At 32.7% G+C, this 18,318-nt stretch overlaps 1 pseudogene; it reads left to right on the forward strand.

Annotated features, from left to right (window-relative positions):
* The first annotated feature begins 6,199 nt into the window (after window positions 1–6,199).
* Window positions 6,200–13,357, forward strand: LOC129892925 (uncharacterized; annotated as a pseudogene).
* The last annotated feature ends 4,961 nt before the right edge of the window (window positions 13,358–18,318 follow it).

Here is an 18,318-nt window from a genome sequence, read left to right on the forward strand (position 1 = left end):
TAATTAAAAGAAAAAAAAAAAAGACTGGCGCGCGTGCTCCTTTCATTTGTCCTTTTCAAAAATAAAAATAAAAAAAATAATTAAAAAAAATATACATATATATATATATATATATATATATATATATATATATATATATATATATGCGTGGCCCCCTCCCATTTCTCGTTTTCAAGAAATGTATATATATATATATTAATGACTAATGTGTCCCACCTCCCCAATCCCTTTTCAGAATATAATACTATATACTAATATTATATTCCCATATTTCTATTAATATATCTTATGCACCCACTCATACATGTCCCAATATTCCGCGTGCCCATACCCTTTTGTCCCCTATTAAAATATATATTCATCTGATTAAAAAATAAAAAAATAAAATAATAATAATAATAATAATAAATAATTAATATTCGCCCATTATTCTTTGTCTCTACACTATATATATATATATATATATATATATATATATTTTCATCGGCAAAAAAAAAATAGAAAAATAATTTCCGCTCATCCTGGCATATATATATATATCAACGCGTGCACCCCTTCCCCATATATATTCTTTCCGAAAAAAACATACATATATATATATATTCATTTCGCATTTTTATAATATTCATTCCGTATTATTTTAATAATCCGCCCATTCCGCATTATTTAAATATTCCACCCATTTCGTATTAATTATTATTTTTCCGTCGTTCCGCATTATTTTATATTTTCGCCCACTCCGCATTATTTTAATCATTCGTTATTATTTTTATTTTTATTTAATTTCTATCTCCCTATAAATAGAGGGATTAGACAGAAGGAAAAAAGGAGGAACACAGACAGAATAGGGAAGAATTTTTGAATTTTCTCTCAATTTGAACTCGATTTTACTTGAAAAACAAGGGTATATTCGTGACCAAAGCATTTTCGTTCACTGCCCAGCAACAGGTAATATTTATTCCGTTCATCTTTTATTTCTCATTGTTATTATCATAAAAGGTTATCCTAAATTAATATCTTGCTAATTTCGTCATTATTTTCTTGTTTTGCATGAACACCCCTGGAGCAAAAATGGAGTCTTGATCTGAGACTCGATATAATCATCCTACCCTCACATGGAGTCGATATCCTAGATATTTTAAAAATAGCAAACGAATAAGATCGCCATATTCAGTGTCAATCCGGGCTGTTTATATTTTCCAGCATTTATTATTATTGTTATTATTATTCTTATTATCAGTGTCTGTTTATTTGATGTCGTTATTATTGTTATTTTAATTATTATTGCTATTATTATTAGTAGTATATTTTATTTTCTGTTATTACTATTATTATTATTATTTTCGCTGTCAATATTATTAATAGAAGTAGTAGTATGTTTATTTTTCCGTTAGTATTACTTTTATTATTATTATTATTATTATTATTTTCGTTATTCATATTAATATTATTATTTTCATTATTAATATTATTAAAAGAAGCAGTAGAATGTTTATTTTTCTGTTAGTATTACTATTATTATTATTAATATTATTATTGTTATTGTTATTATTATTTTTCGTTATTATTATTATTATTAGTAGTAGTAGTATATATATTTTTATTATTACCGTTTTTATTATTATTATTAGTAGTAGTATTTTATTTACTGTTAGCATTATTATTATTATTATTATTAGTTTATTAATATTTTCGTAATTATTATTATCATTATTATTAGTACATTTTGTTTACTGCTATTACTATTAATGTTACCATTATTATTATTATGTTATTATATGTATTATTATTTTCGTTATTTATATTATTAGTATTACTATTATTATTATTATTATTATTATTATTATTATTTTCGTTATTCATATTAATATTATTATTTTTATTATTAATATTATTAAAAGAAGCAGTAGAATGTTTATTTTTCTGTTAGTATTACTATTATTATTATTAATATTATTATTGTTATTATTATTATCATTTTCGTTATTATTATTATTATTATTATTTGCATTATTATTATTATTATTATCATTTTCGTCATTATTATTAATAGCTATTTTTTACTATTATTATTACTTCGTTAATATTACTATCATCATTTCATTACTATTATTATTATTATTATTTTCGTCATCATTATTATTAATAGTAGCAATGTTTTTTTTATTCACTATTATTACTATCATTGTTAGTATTTTTGTTATTATTATTGTTATTACTATTATCATTACTAGTATAGTTATCATTATTAATATCATCATCATTATCATTATTATTATTATCATTATTTATTGTTATTATCATTATTATTATTATCATTATTATATTTATCGATATTTTATTTATTATTATTATTATTATTATACTATTATTGTTATTATTTTATTATTATTATATGTTATTGTTATTTGTTATTAACGTTATTATTTATTATGCTTATTGTTATTATTCTTATTCTTATTATTATTATTGCTATTGTTATTATTATCTATTTATTATTATTCGTATTATTGCTATTGTATTTACCGTTATCATATTATTATTATTATTATTATTATTATTATTATTATTATTATTATTATTGTTGCTATTATTATTATTGTTGTTGTTATCACTATTTATCATCATTATTATTATTATTATTATTATTATTATTTACTTATTGTTATTATTATTATTATTATTCTTTTTGTTATTATTATTATCATTATTATACTAGTATAGTTTATTTACCATTATTATTATTACTATTATTGTTGTTGTTGTTGTTATGAGTTGTAGTTGTATTTTATTTTACTGTTAGTATTATTATTATTATTATTATTATTATTATCATTAGTATTAGTAGTATTTCTATCTACTATTATTATTATTATTATTATTATTATTTTCTTCATCATTATTATTATTATTAGTAGTACTAATAGTAGTAGTAGTATTTTCATTTACTGTTATTATTATTATTATCGTTACTATTATTATTCGTAGTATTTTATTTTACTATTATTATCGTTATCTTTATTAGTATTATTAGTATTAAATTCGTTATCATTATCATCATTAGTATTTTTATTATTATTATTATTATTATCGTTATTAGTATTATTTAGTGTTGCTATCATTATTATTATTATTATTTACTGCCGTTATTAATATTATTATTTCTATTATTATTATTATTATTATTATTGTCGTTGTGTTCTCACTAATACAATAGCTAACATTATATGGATATTTAGATTTGTGAAAACTTTAATTAAAATGGTTCATCATAATAAAAAAATCAATATTTTTCTTTAAGGCTTAGTTATTAAAATATATATATATATATATATCGTATTTAAACACTCACTTAGTTACTAAGCTTTGTTTTCAAAACTTTTTGAGCAACCTTTTTATAATTTTAATCATTTAACCTAAGTTTGGCCGGTAATCGTTTTTTAACGAATCTTGAAGGATGCCTAACCCCTTCCCTTTAGGATAACTAGAACCCTTATCTAGAATCTCATAAGCTAAGTAGACCACTAATCGGAGATCATTTTTTTAGCATTGAATAAGTTAATTATTTAGGTATCCTAATTTACCTTAAAAATAATTAGGTGGCGACTCCTTAAAATTAAATAATTTAGGAATCATCAATATGTTGTACACCGTTTGACCTCGAGTTAAAATGGGGTATTACAGCTTGGCGACTCCGCTGGGGAACATAAAGGTTCTAAACCATAACAGACTTAGGTTAATAATTTAGATTTCCTTATATTTTTTTTTAGTTTTTTTTTTTTTGATGATATATGTTATGATTATTTATTTGCTATTGCTCGATATTAATGTATGTTTGCAATTATTTTGTTGCTTTATATATTTGAATATTTGTTACTGCTTTATATAAACTGTCATTCCGTTCATACTTCCTCCAATTCTGGAAAATTGACACTATCACACGTACACGTGAGGTGTGTTTTGCGCACCCACAAAGTTTTTTTCAAAAATCCCAAAATTTAGGAGAGTTGGCGTATGCGCGGGGTGTCCGGATCTTTTTCCGTGTGGCCGCGTAGCCTTCTCACTCGAGTTGTCCACTCGGGAACCTTTTGTCTAGTAAGCCAAATCTTAGAAAAAACATAAGATAGAGCTGTGCTTCCCTTCGAACTAAGTCATGCATGCATACGCCTTAGGTGGATTGACCCAAGGTGTCAATTCCACATTTAAGAAACCACCCATACGTCGACGGGTTTCATGACCCAACGACCAATAAGCATATTTTATGGAACGTGATAATGATAGACTGATCCAAGCCAATTTTGACATAATGAGTTTGGAAAATGTGTCCTCATTTTATTAATTTGTATTGTAGGATGGATTCAACTCCCCAAATACCCAAAATTAGGATGGTCGAGGGTGTCCCGTACAAATTGAAGAAATGGTGGGAAAATTTTAGCCCCATCGAGAAATCAGCAATTACGAAAAAATTGGGCTTCCTCCCTATGCTATTCAAGGTCTCCCCGGATAATCATGTGGTTAGCGCATTACTTCCATTCTGGGATCCAGATCGTGTTGTGTTCGCATTCAAAGACTTTGAGTTAACACCCACATTGGAGGAAATCTACTATTTCACTAGTTTGAAGTATCGAGGAAGAAGTCAAATTATCCCACACGGTCAATCAGGGAAGAAATTTCTTCGATACTTAGGATTGAAAAACACTAGGAAACTAGGGTGTTTCAAACACAATTGGGTTTCTTTGGATTACTTATATGGGCGGTATGGATGTTCGGACAGTTACAAGTTATTCAGAAAAGAATTCTCTTGCACCTCTACCCATTGGCAAGCTAACCGTCCTATTGCATTTGCTGTGGCTTTACTAGGAACCTTGGTATTTCCACAAGAACATGGGAAGATTAGCACTTGTATATGTTATGTGGCTAAAGCACTTTTCAAAGGAGTCGACGGAAAGGAAATCACTTTGGTTCCTATGATTTTGGCTGAAATACTTCGAGCCCTTGGAAAGTGTAAAAGAGGAGAAACAAGTTTCTTTGAAGGTTGCAATCTTCTTTTGCAAATGTGGGCGATGGAACATTTTTACCAACGTGATGACATGGTAGACATATGTTTTAGTAATACAAGTCATATTAACAGTTTTTATGATAGGATGAAAAAGTTTGTGTCTCCAGTTGGTACTAATGATTGGTACAAATTCTTGATTTCTCGCACTAGTGACCAAATTCAATGAAAATACCCATTACTCTCATGTCCTATTGCATTCATAAGGTGTAGAGGATTTTACTACATCGAGCTCATTGGATTGGAAGGTCTCCAACCATATGCCCCAATATGCGTGCTTCAACAGTTCGGTCAAGCACAAATGATTCCTCTACAAGCAAATATGAAATCTTCTGAAATTTCCTTCGAATCAGACTTTAAAGTCCCTAGAGTTGATAAGATTCTTCATGAATGGGATAATATCATCACGCTAGAGATAGGAGATGGACCAGCAAAAAGAACTCCAGAATATCAGGCATGGCTTCGAGAAGATCGCAATAGCATAAGCCCGGAAGGTGAACAGGGCTTTGAGGATATTAGGACGACGATTTGGATACGACACTGTCATCTTGGAACCAAAATAGTTACACCAGAAATGTGGGCTCAAATGGTGAATATAATACAGATTCTGGATAATGTGAGAGCAGGATCTAACAGTGTTGGAGCATCATCTTCATCCACTTCACCATTTTGATTAAGAGCAAGAATTAGGCTAAGTCTTTGTTTCCATTTTTTGTCATCTTTCCATGTATTTTGTTGATTATTGTACCCTTTTATTGTTGTTTAATGAAAATTGGATTATTTTTTTTCAAACTCGAATTATCTCAAGTTAATGGCTTGGATCAACCTATCATAAATCTCGTTATTTGGCATTTAGGCCCACCTTTGGCATAAAAGAGGTCCCGTGCATATTAGGTCGCATTTGTACTATTAATTTCTCTTCTTACTATGTGATTTATTTGCTATGTGGTACATGTTCCCTTATTTGCCAACGCTATTTACCTAATTGATTATTCTATTTATACTAATATATTTCTTTTCTTTTTGTTTTACAGAGGTTTCTTTTTCCTTTCTAATTTATTTCCCCAAAGGTTGATTCGTGTTGACTGCGAACTGGCGGATCATCCATACTTCACTAGATCAAAAGGCCGATCACCCGCCGATATGACTGGTTCAAGTGCATCCGATCAAGATGGTTTAGGACTTGTCACTATCCCAAGAGATGAACCTGAGGCTTCAGAAGGAAGGGATCCTATTCCTTATAATGAACATATTGCTAACCTAATGCAACAAATGGCCAATATGCAAAGAGAGATCGATCGACTTCGAAACCTTACCAATTTGTCCATTAGCCTAAATACACCACTTCCCGAACATAGGGCAGATGCAACTATTCCACCTGTTGACTCTCCCTCGCCTCAAGACTTCCTTCCAAATCCTTCCCCTTTCAAAACCAATATGACTGCTCCTAAACAACCCGTCAACCAACCACAAGTCAATTTCGCAAACATCAACTCACAACAAACCAATCCACTACCTTTCACTACCCCTTATGTTTCCCAAACTCCAGTCATCCAAACTACACTTACCCAAGCTCCACTCACTGAAACTAACCCACTTACCCAAAAAGCCCCACTCACCCAAACCAACCCGCTCATCCAAAAATACCAAACGATCCAACATATACCTGTGATACATACTACAACTCCTAACATGCAATATGTGCCACAAGTATACGTAACAGAAGCTCAACCTTTCGTTACTCCAATACCAACCATGCCAGAAGTCGATCCATATGAGGAGATGGAGAGAAAGGCCAGATCAAAAGCAGATGAAAGTGTAGCTAGGGAGATTCATAATTTGAAAGAAGCGTTCAAAAGTATCCAACTTCACAAGGAGTGCGAAGGGTTTGAGTATGAGGATTTATGTGTTCATCCTGATGTCGAGTTGCCTGTAGGATATAAAGTACCAAAATTTGATGTGTTTGATGGGAAAGGAAATCCACGAGCTCATTTAAGATCGTATTGTGACAAGCTAGTTGGAGTGGGGAAAGATGAGGCCATTAGAATGAAATTATTCATAAGGAGTTTGACAGGAGAAGCACTGGATTGGTATACAAGTCAAGATCCGAAGAAATGGCATAGTTGGAGTATCATGGCACAGGATTTCATGGATAGGTTCAAGTTCAACACTGAGGCCATACCAGATAGATTCTATTTGATGAAATTAGAAAAAAAGTCGACGGAGTCTTTTAGAGAATATGCCATGAGATGGAGAGCAGATGCTGCAAAGGTTCAACCTCCGATGACAGAAAGTGAGATGACCTCCCTTTTTATACAATCTCAAAAAGATGCAACGTATTATGAAAAGATGATAAGCGTGGTAGGACAAAAGTTCTTTGAAGTTGTAAGAATGGGAGAATTCATTGAAGAAGGTATTAAAACTGGGAGAATCACTAATTTGGCAGCCTTACAAGCAACAAGTAAAGCAATTCAGTCAGATTCAATTGGAGGAGCTTTTAAGAAGAAGAAGGACGGAGTGTCCGCTGTCATGACCATCCAGGAACGTAGGCCAAACCAAATGTTAACATACCAAAACCCTTTACCCCAACCTTCATACCATAGTCAGTATACCCAAGTCCCTCAACCATATTACCAGCCTTCTGTCGCCCCTTATCCAGTTTACACTACTCAGCCAATATATTATCCATCCAGAGCGCCCACTTATCCAAATACCTCACAATACCGACCTACATACCCACCTCAACCCCATTATCAAACACAAATTCGCCCATCAAATCCACCAAGGCCCCGCCCAAACTTTGAAAGAAGACCACCCAAAACCTATACACCTTTAGCCGAACCTTTATCCCAACTATATGAAAGGTTGAGAACCGCAGGGATACTCCAACCAATCCAAGCACGAATTCCCAACCCCCTTCCCGGATGGTATGATGACACTAAGCATTGTGTCTATCACTCTGGAGCTGCTGGACATGACACCGAAAACTGTCTTACTCTCAAGGACAAGATTGAGGCATTAATCAAAGAAGGAGTTATTCAACTCAGAGGTGCTGCCCCCAATGTAAATAACAATCCTCTTCCAAATCATGAGAATGTGAACATGATCACCATTGATGAAGAATGCAATTTGGAAGGGACTATTTTGCCAATCAAAGAAGAGAAGAATGTTATGGCATCTGCCTTTATTGCTCCCATTATCACAATCCAGGCGCGAGCGCCATTTGAAGTGGAAGTTTTGGTTCCTAAACCTAAGATTACGGTTTTGGTTGCTCAATCAACTCATTTTGATACTAAAGCAGTTCCCTGGAGTTACTCAACTGACACAAAGGACAAAGGGAAAGGAAAGGTAGTTGTAGAAGTTGCTGCTGCCGGAATGACAAGATCGGGGCGATGTTACGCCCCTGAAGGTGTTGCACGAATCGTACCGAATAAGGAAGTTAACCAAAAGAAAGTTGTGACAGAAGCTGAAATAGAGGATTTTTGGAGGAAAATGCCAACAAAAGAATATTCTGTTGTTGAACAGTTGAAGAAGACTCCCGCCCAAATTTCCTTGATGTCCTTATTGATGAGTTCTGAAACTCACAGGAGCGCTTTGGTGAAAGTTCTAAGTGAAGCTTATGTTCCGGCCAATATCACAAGTGAGAATCTTTCAGCCATGGTAGGGCAGGTTTTGGAAGCAAACAAAGTCTGTTTTCACGAAGAGGAATTACCATCTGAAGGTTTGGGACATAACAAAGCATTGAACATCACTGTCAGGTGTAGGGACAAGTTTGTTTCTAGAGTTCTGATTGACAATGGTTCAGCTGTTAACATATGTCCTTTCAATACCCTTCGAGCTTTGGGAATTAATATCGGGAAAATTCGTGAAAGCCATGTGATGGTTAGAGGTTTTGATGGAACACAAAGGGGAGTCATTGGCGAAATTGATTTGCCACTGCAAATTGGACCCGAGGAGTTCGTGGTAGAATTCCAAGTATTGGACATACCTGCTAGTTACAATTTATTGCTTGGGAGGCCTTGGATCCATATGGCTGGTGCGGTCCCTTCTACCCTGCACCAAAATTTGAAATTTGTTTGGAACCACCACGAGATTATTGTTCATGGAGAAGGTAGTAATTCTATGTATCCTGAGAATTCAATCCCTGTTGTTGAAAGTATGGAAGAACTGGATGGGTCTGTGTTCCATACTAAAGAGATTATGTGTGTTCATCAAACCGAAAGGGTAAAGTTACCACGTGTGCTTGTGATGGTGGCTTGGGAAATGTTGAAGAATGGTTTCATGCCTGGTCGAGGACTTGGAGTGAACTTAGGTGGAATAGTGGAACCAATTCAATTGTCGGGCCAGAAATACACCTTTGGTTTGGGATACAAGCCTACTCCTGAAGAAGTCTCATTGGCCGATCTCAAAAGGAAAAGTGACATTTCATTGCCCCATCCCATTCCGCACTTGAATCAGTCATTTTCCAAGGCATATATTATAAAGGAATCAGAGGAAGACGCTGAAAACACCCTCGTGGAAGGACTCAAAAACTTATTTATAGAAGAAGCGGAATGCAACATGATCTTGGAGGATTGTACCGAGATTCCGACCATATGGGATGTGGAGCCTAGAGATGCTTTGAACAATTGGACTTATAACCCATCCCCGTTTCCTCGAAAATCTTGGTAGATGTTTGTACTAGAATTAATGAAATAACATGATTCAAAATTGAGGCCTGAATCATGTTTAAGAATCTTTAAATATTTTGCCTCCACTTTTGAAATCTTAAATGCCACATCTAAGCCATATTTTCTGCTTTAAAATTCAAAATTTTGTACTTAATTATAATTTTTTTTACTCCCTTTCAGCGAGCAAATTAATGAATATGCCAATACCGAGAATGTGACATGTAATGAAATGAGCAAACAAATCTCAAATACCAAGCAATCTTTTGCGGAATATGAAGAAGAGGTGCAACCTGAAAAGTTGACTGAAGATTTTGAACATTTTGAGAATAAAATAAAGCCAAATTTGGATGAAACTGAGACGGTAAATTTAGGAGATTCAGAACTAGTGAAAGAAACAAGAATTAGCATCCATTTGACTCCGTCTCAAAGAAAGGAACTTATTGATCTTTTGGGACAATATATGGATGTATTTGCATGGTCTTATGATGATATGCCGGGTCTAAGCACAAATATTGTTTCACATAAGTTGCCAACTGATCCATCTTGTCCCCCAGTCAAGCAAAAGCCAAGGAAGATCAAGCCTGATCTGAGTTTAAAAGTTAAGGAAGAAGTTTCTAAGCAAATCGACGCCAACGTCATCCGAGTCACAAAGTATCCTACATGGTTAGCTAATATAGTGCCAGTGCCAAAGAAAGATGGAAAAATCAGAGTATGTGTAGACTATCGAGACCTTAACAAGGCCAGTCCGAAAGATGATTTTCCACTTCCAAACATTCACATACTTATTGATAATTGTGCAAAGCATGAGTTGCAGTCATTTGTTGATTGCTTTGCAGGCTACCATCAAATTCTAATGGATGAAGAAGACGCTGATAAAACGGCATTCATCACACCTTGGGGAGTGTATTGTTATCGAGTAATGCCTTTCGGACTCAAGAATGCAGGAGCAACATACATGAGAGCTATGACTACCATTTTTCATGACATGATCCATAAGGAGATTGAAGTCTATGTAGATGATGTCATTATCAAGTCACAAAAGAGCTCCAATCACCTCACAGATTTGAAGAAGTTCTTTGATAGGTTGAGGCGGTATAATCTGAAATTAAATCCTGCAAAGTGTGCATTTGGTGTCCCTGCTGGAAAGTTGTTGGGTTTCATTGTGAGTAGGAAGGGCATAGAATTGGATCCTTCAAAAATAAAGGCTATTCAAGACTTGCCCCCTCCAAAGAGTCGAAAGGATGTAATGAGTTTTCTTGGTCGACTAAATTACATTAGTCGATTCATTGCATAGTCGACTATAATTTGTGAACCAATCTTCAAGTTGTTGAGGAAAGACGCTGCCATTAAATGGACTGAAGATTGTCAACAAGCTTTTGATAGAATCAAGGAGTACTTATCTAGTCCGCCCGTCTTGGTGCCTCCAAAACCGGGGAGACCATTGCTACTATATATGTCAGTATCGGACAATGCATTTGGATGTGTATTAGGACAACATGATGAAACTGGGAGGAAAGAACAGGCTATATACTACTTGAGCAAGAAATTCACGCCTTATGAAGCCCGGTATACTTTATTGGAACGCACTTGTTGTGCCTTGACTTGGGTTGCACAAAAGTTAAGACATTACTTATGCGCGTATACCACTTTTCTCATCTCAAGGATGGATCCACTCAAATACATATTTCAGAAGCCTATGCCAACGGGGAAGTTGGCAAAATGGCAAATTTTACTAAGTGAATTCGATATTATTTATGTCACTCAGAAGGCCATCAAGGGACAGGCGCTTGCTGATCATCTTGCTGAAAACCCTGTGGATGAAGAGTACGAGCCTCTTAAAACTTATTTCCCTGATGAAGAGGTGTTATTTATTGGAGAGTATATTTTAGAAGAATATCATGGGTGGAGGATGTTCTTTGATGGTGCTGCAAATTCTAAAGGAGTCGGTGCTGGGGCAGTGCTTGTCTCAGAATCAGGTCAACATTATCCAGTCTCAGCGAAATTCAAGTTTCTATGCACTAACAATATGGCGGAGTATGAAGCTTGTATTCTTGGACTTAGAATGGCTGTTGATATGAATATACAAGAATTGTTGGTTATAGGTGACTCAGACTTATTGATTCACCAGGTACAAGGCGAATGGAGCACCAAGAATGTGAAGATACTCCCCTATTTGCAATGTGTGAAGGAAATATGCAAGAAATTTATCAAGATAGAGTTCAGGCATATTCCTAGAGCTCAAAATGAATTCGCAGATGCCTTGGCAACCATGTCTTCTATGATTCAACATCCAGACAAGAATTATATAGATCCAATCAAAATCAATGTGCAGGATCAACCAGCCTATTGTTTCCATGTGGATGGAGAAATAGATGGAGAACCATGGTACTATGATATTGTGAGGTATCTCAAAGAAGGAGATTATCCAGAAGGCATAAGCAATATTCAAAAGAGAACACTGCGGAGGCTTGCAAATCACTTTTTCTTAAGTGGAGAAATCCTTTATAGGAGGACTCCAGATTTAGGTTTATTAAGGTGTGTCGACTCCCAAGAGGCGAGCAAGTTGATTGAAGAAATACATGGGGGTACTTGCGGGCCACACATGGATGGTTTTACTTTGGCAAAGAAGATTGTGCGGGCCGGATATTTCTGGATGACTATGGAAACAGACTGCATTCGCTTTGTGAGGAAATGTCATCAATGTCAGATTCATGGTGATTTGATCCGAGTTCCACCGAATGAACTCAATGTGACGAGTTCTCCTTGGCCGTTCGTAGCCTGGGGCATGGATGTCATCGGTCCTATCGAACCAGCCGCATCAAATGGACACAGGTTCATTTTGGTAGCTATCGATTACTTCACAAAATGGGTAGAAGCATCCTCACATAAGTCTGTGACAAAAAAAGTGGTGACAGATTTTGTTCGCAATAACATAGTTTGTAGATTTGGCATCCCCCATTCGATTATAACAGATAATGGAGCTAACCTCAATAGCGGTTTGATGCATGAGATATGTGATAAGTTCAAAATCATTCACCGCAATTCTACTCCTTATCGACCACAGATGAATGGAGCAGTTGAGGCTGCCAACAAGAATATCAAAAGAATATTGCGAAAGATGATTGATAATTATAAGCATTGGCACGAAAATTTACCGTTTGCCCTCCTTGGCTATCGCACCACGATTAGGACTTCGACTGGGGCAACACCTTATCTTTTGGTTTATGGAACAGAAGCAGTATTACCAATGGAAGTTGAGATACCATCCCTGAGGATAATCCAAGAAGCTGAGTTGAGTGATGCCAAATGGATACAAAGCCGATATGAACAATTGATGCTCATTGATGAAAAGAGAATGAATGCAGTTTGTCACGGACAACTTTATCAACATAGGATGGCCAAAGCTTTCAATAAAAAGGTAAGACTGAGACAGTTCAAGCCGGGACAATTGGTGTTAAAACGGATATTCCCGCACCAAGAAGAAGCTAAGGGGAAGTTTGCGCCTAATTGGCATGGGCCTTATGTGGTTCACAGAGTGTTGACTGGAGGAGCGGTGATTCTAGCAGAAATGGACGGAAAGATATGGCCGAAAGCCATCAATTCAGATGCGATTAAGAAATACTATGTCTAGGAGCCTTTATATTATTTTCATGTAATATTTTATGTAATATTGAAGAACTACGTTCCGCCCTGATTCCCTTGGTGGGATACGTAGGCGGCCTGTATCGGCTTCGGTCACATTATGAGAAAATTTCATTTCCCTCCTTCTTATTATTATTTCGTATATGATAATTACGCATAGTCTAGTTCATGTTGGATACCTAGGCAACCAGTAAAGGACTCGGCCCCTTTGTTTCAATTCTCAAGGAATGTATCCACGAATTACGTATGGTTCGGTCTTTTCGTTATCATGGTGAAATATCATTATCTCCCTTTACCAAAACTGGGACAGTTTTGCGGGCAACATTAGAAGAAGACGTCAAGAAAATTGAAGAGTATGTGGGAAATAGAATAATCAGGTTGAAGAAAGAAAAGGACGTTTGCTTCGTTTCACGACATGTCACAATCTAAAATTTTGCAGAAATTCTTTACTATTATATATATATAATTTATCTTATTACTTTTAATATGGACCTTTACACCAAATATTTTCCTGTTATTTATTAGCCAAGATTTAGAATAGACGGGGATTGCAAGTCCAAACTAAGTTGAAGAAAGAAGGAGTATGAAGAACCAAGGCTTCAAAGTCAATGCGAATCAACCTCCCCCCCAAAACTCATAATTTTTCTTTGAATGCAGGCTTGCCAGAATTATCGGCCAATAAAGAGGTCAACATATGTACAGCCTCGGAAGGATCATATGTTGAATGGTTTGAATTACTTATAAATTTATGTTTTAAATCAAGCTTCTCAAAAATTCCAAATATCTTGATTTCACAAAATATTTTCAGTTGTACTACCTATGATATTAAATGCCCCGCATAAATATTCTCAAATGCACTCCACGAATACTTTCAAATAATTTTAAGTGCAATACGCCATACAAATGCTTTCAGATATCTTCGAACACATCGCACAGATGTCTTGAAATCTTTTCAAATGCACTGCATAAATGCTTTTAATTATTATCAAATGCACTGCACAAATGCTTTCAATTATTATCAAATGCACTACACAAATACTTTCAATTATTATCAAATGCACTGCACAAATACTTTCAAATATTATCAAATGCACTGCACAAATGCTTTCAGATATTATCAAATGCACTGCACAAATTCTTTCAAATTATTATCAAAAGCACTGCACAAATGCTTTCAAATATTATCAAATGCACTGCACAAATGCTTTCAAATATTATCAAATGCACTGCACAAATGCTTTCAAACATTATCAAATGCACTGCACTAATGCTTTCCAGTATATTCAAATGCACTGCGCAAATGCTTACAATTCATTCAAATGCACTGCACAAATGCTTTCGATATATTCAAATATTTTATTGCGCTCCACATGGCTTTCAATTGCTTTCTACTGCTTTGCACAAATACTTTAAATATAATTGTATAAAACGCTTGCAAAGTTGCAATATTTGCAAAGACGTCATTTTCATTAATCATTGACTTGAGAAGTTGCAATCTTCATAAATTATTTGGGTTAAAGCCTCATTTCATTAATCATTGCTGAAAGGCATCATTCTCAGGAATCATCGGCTAACCCTATTTTCGTAAGCTTTATTTAATCATTACGGTTCGCAAGACCGCATTATATATACTCGCACCCTAGAGGTGTCATTCTCATAAGCTTATTGCACATTGCTTTATATTTAATATTTACTAATTGTCTTATCAAGTTTAAGTTTTGCAGAAATCGCAGCATAACGTGGAATTGTTTCTAAGCAGTGAACGGGGATGTTTGTTGGAAAGTCAAACTCACCAACAATGGTCATGAATCTACTCTCGAACGCTACTCAACCTACTTCCATAATTCAGGTTTTAAAATCCAGTCTCCCCATTATTCGTTATTGGGACGATTTCTTTGGGGTTTAGGCTTTACTTCGTTCTTCTCAATATTCTCGCCCCTTGTCGAATCCAGGTTTTTAATTCCACTTTTATCTATTTATATTGTCAATACGCTCCCTTTTGCTTCACTTCATTTTTAAATAACTCTTCACTTGTTCAAAATCTTATTCTTCTCTGCGGCCGCCTCTGTCAATATTTTCTCATTCACTAATACTGACACGATTTTATAAATGATGGTGCTTACAATTCGCTCTACCTTATTCTGGCATAACTTCAAAGTTGCACTCGGCTTGAATCCCAAAAGATTCGAGACTTGTTGGTAACTCAAAAGGAAAATTCATCCACAATTTTTTTTTTCACAACATTGATGGTCGGGACAAAATTGGCTATTATGTCAACTTCTTTGCCCAAAAACTTTTTCATCATCTTCGGTCAAAGAGGGACAGCTGTTGACACCCAATTTTTACCCTCAACAACATAATTTTTACAAAAAATAATAATAATAATAATAATACAATAATAATAAAAAATATATATAAAATTAAATAATAATAATAATACGAAATATACATATATGGTATCATCATTTTAAATTAATTTCTCTCTCTATATATATGGCTATATATATTTATAAAAAATAATCCCTGAATATAATATATTTTATTATTTATTCAAAAAAAAAAAAAAAAATTTCAAAAGATTTTTATTTTTTAAATAAATAGCTCTGTTAATTAGTTTGATTTAATTAATAAACTCATATTTCAAGTTAATTTATTTAAACCGAAGTTAATTATTTACTTTGTCAAAAATGAGAGGTTTGTTAATTAATTAATGCATACTTATCTTATTTTAATTTTAGACTTCTTCAATTTTAATTAAATTAAAATAATTGGCTTTTATAAAACCATGCATATTTTCAAGTGTATTTTTAATAATTATTATTTAGTCATTATCTCTTAGTAATATTTAAATTTGACTTATAAAAAAAGAAAATTATTATTTACCATAATTAATTATTTCGTAAATTAATAATTAGTTACAATGAGGTTAATCATTTTACTTTTGTTAAAATTAAGAAGATCGTAAATTAATTCGTCTAATTTGATAACCAATTTCACTAATTAATTTTACGTTTTCATTACTTCTCCTAAATAACAAATAATTAATATTGAATTAATAATTTTTTATTATTTTTATTCTTCCATTAATACTACAACACGCAAATAATATATATGACATCTCCTCGTCAAAAAATAAAAAAATAAATAAATCAATAAATAAATAATAATAATAATAAATAAAGAAATTAAAAATATTTATATTATAATAATAATAAACATTAAATAATAATAAAATATATAATTGTTTTCTTTTCATCCAAATAATTTTAAAAAAAAAAAATGAATATAATATATATATATATATATATATATTATATTAATCCGATTTTTTTTAATTATTTTTTATTTATCTTTTTTAATAAAAATTAAAACATTATTTTAATCCACGCGTGCCCCGCCCATCATTTTTTGTCCATTTTTAAAAAATAATAAAAAATATATATATATTATAAAATTCATCCGATTTTTTTTTTTTTAAAAAAAAAAATAATAAAAATTTTAATAAAATATATATATTACCACCACACTTTGTCCCCTCCCCGTTTCCCTATACTAATAAAAAAACTAAAGCGTGCACCCCCTTCCCCATATATATTCTTCCGAATATATATATATATATATATATATATATATATATATATATTTTTTTTTTTTTATTTTTTTTTTTCCGGAAGAAATATTAATTAAAAGAAAAAAAAAAGACTGGCGCGCGTGCTCCTTTCATTTGTCCTTTTCAAAAATAAAAATAAAAAAAATAATTAAAAAAAAATATACATATATATATATATATATATATATATATATATATATATATATATATATATGCGTGGCCCCCTCCCATTTCTCGTTTTCAAGAAATGTATATATATATATATTAATGACTAATGTGTCCCACCTCCCCAATCCCTTTTCAGAATATAATACTATATACTAATATTATATTCCCATATTCCTATTAATATATCTTATGCACCCACTCATACATGTCCCAATATTCCGCGTGCCCATACCCTTTTGTCCCCTATTAAAATATATATTCATCTGATTAAAAAATAAAAAAATAAAATAATAATAATAATAATAATAAATAATTAATATTCGCCCATTATTCTTTGTCTCTACACTATATATATATATATATATATTTTCATCGGCAAAAAAAAATAGAAAAATAATTTCCGCTCACCCTGGCATATATATATATATATCAACGCGTGCACCCCTTCCCCATATATATTCTTTCCGAAAAAAACATACATATATATATATATTCATTTCGCATTTTTATAATATTCATTCCGTATTATTTTAATAATCTGCCCATTCCGCATTATTTAAATATTCCACCCATTTCGTATTAATTATTATTTTTCCGTCGTTCCGCATTATTTTATATTTTCGCCCACTTCGCATTATTTTAATCATTCGTTATTATTTTTATTTTTATTTAATTTCTATCTCCCTATAAATAGAGGGATTAGACAGAAGGAAAAAAGGAGGAACACAGACAGAATAGAGAAGAATTTTTGAATTTTCTCTCAATTTGAACTCGATTTTACTTGAAAAACAAGGGTATATTCGTGACCAAAGCATTTCCGTTCACTGCCCAGCAACAGGTAATATTTATTCCGTTCATCTTTTATTTCTCATTGTTATTATCATAAAAGGTTATCCTAAATTAATATCTTGCTAATTTCGTCATTATTTTCTTGTTTTGCATGAACATCCCTGGAGCAAAAATGGAGTCTTGATCTGAGACTCGATATAATCATCCTACCCTCACATGGAGTCGATATCCTAGATATTTTAAAAATAGCAAACGAATAAGATCGCCATATTCAGTGTCAATCCGGGCTGTTTATATTTTCCAGCATTTATTATTATTGTTATTATTATTCTTATTATCAGTGTCTGTTTATTTGATGTCGTTATTATTGTTATTTTAATTAT

This window comes from Solanum dulcamara, chromosome 6 (genome assembly GCF_947179165.1).
Source record: "Solanum dulcamara chromosome 6, daSolDulc1.2, whole genome shotgun sequence".
NCBI lineage: Eukaryota > Viridiplantae > Streptophyta > Magnoliopsida > Solanales > Solanaceae > Solanum > Solanum dulcamara.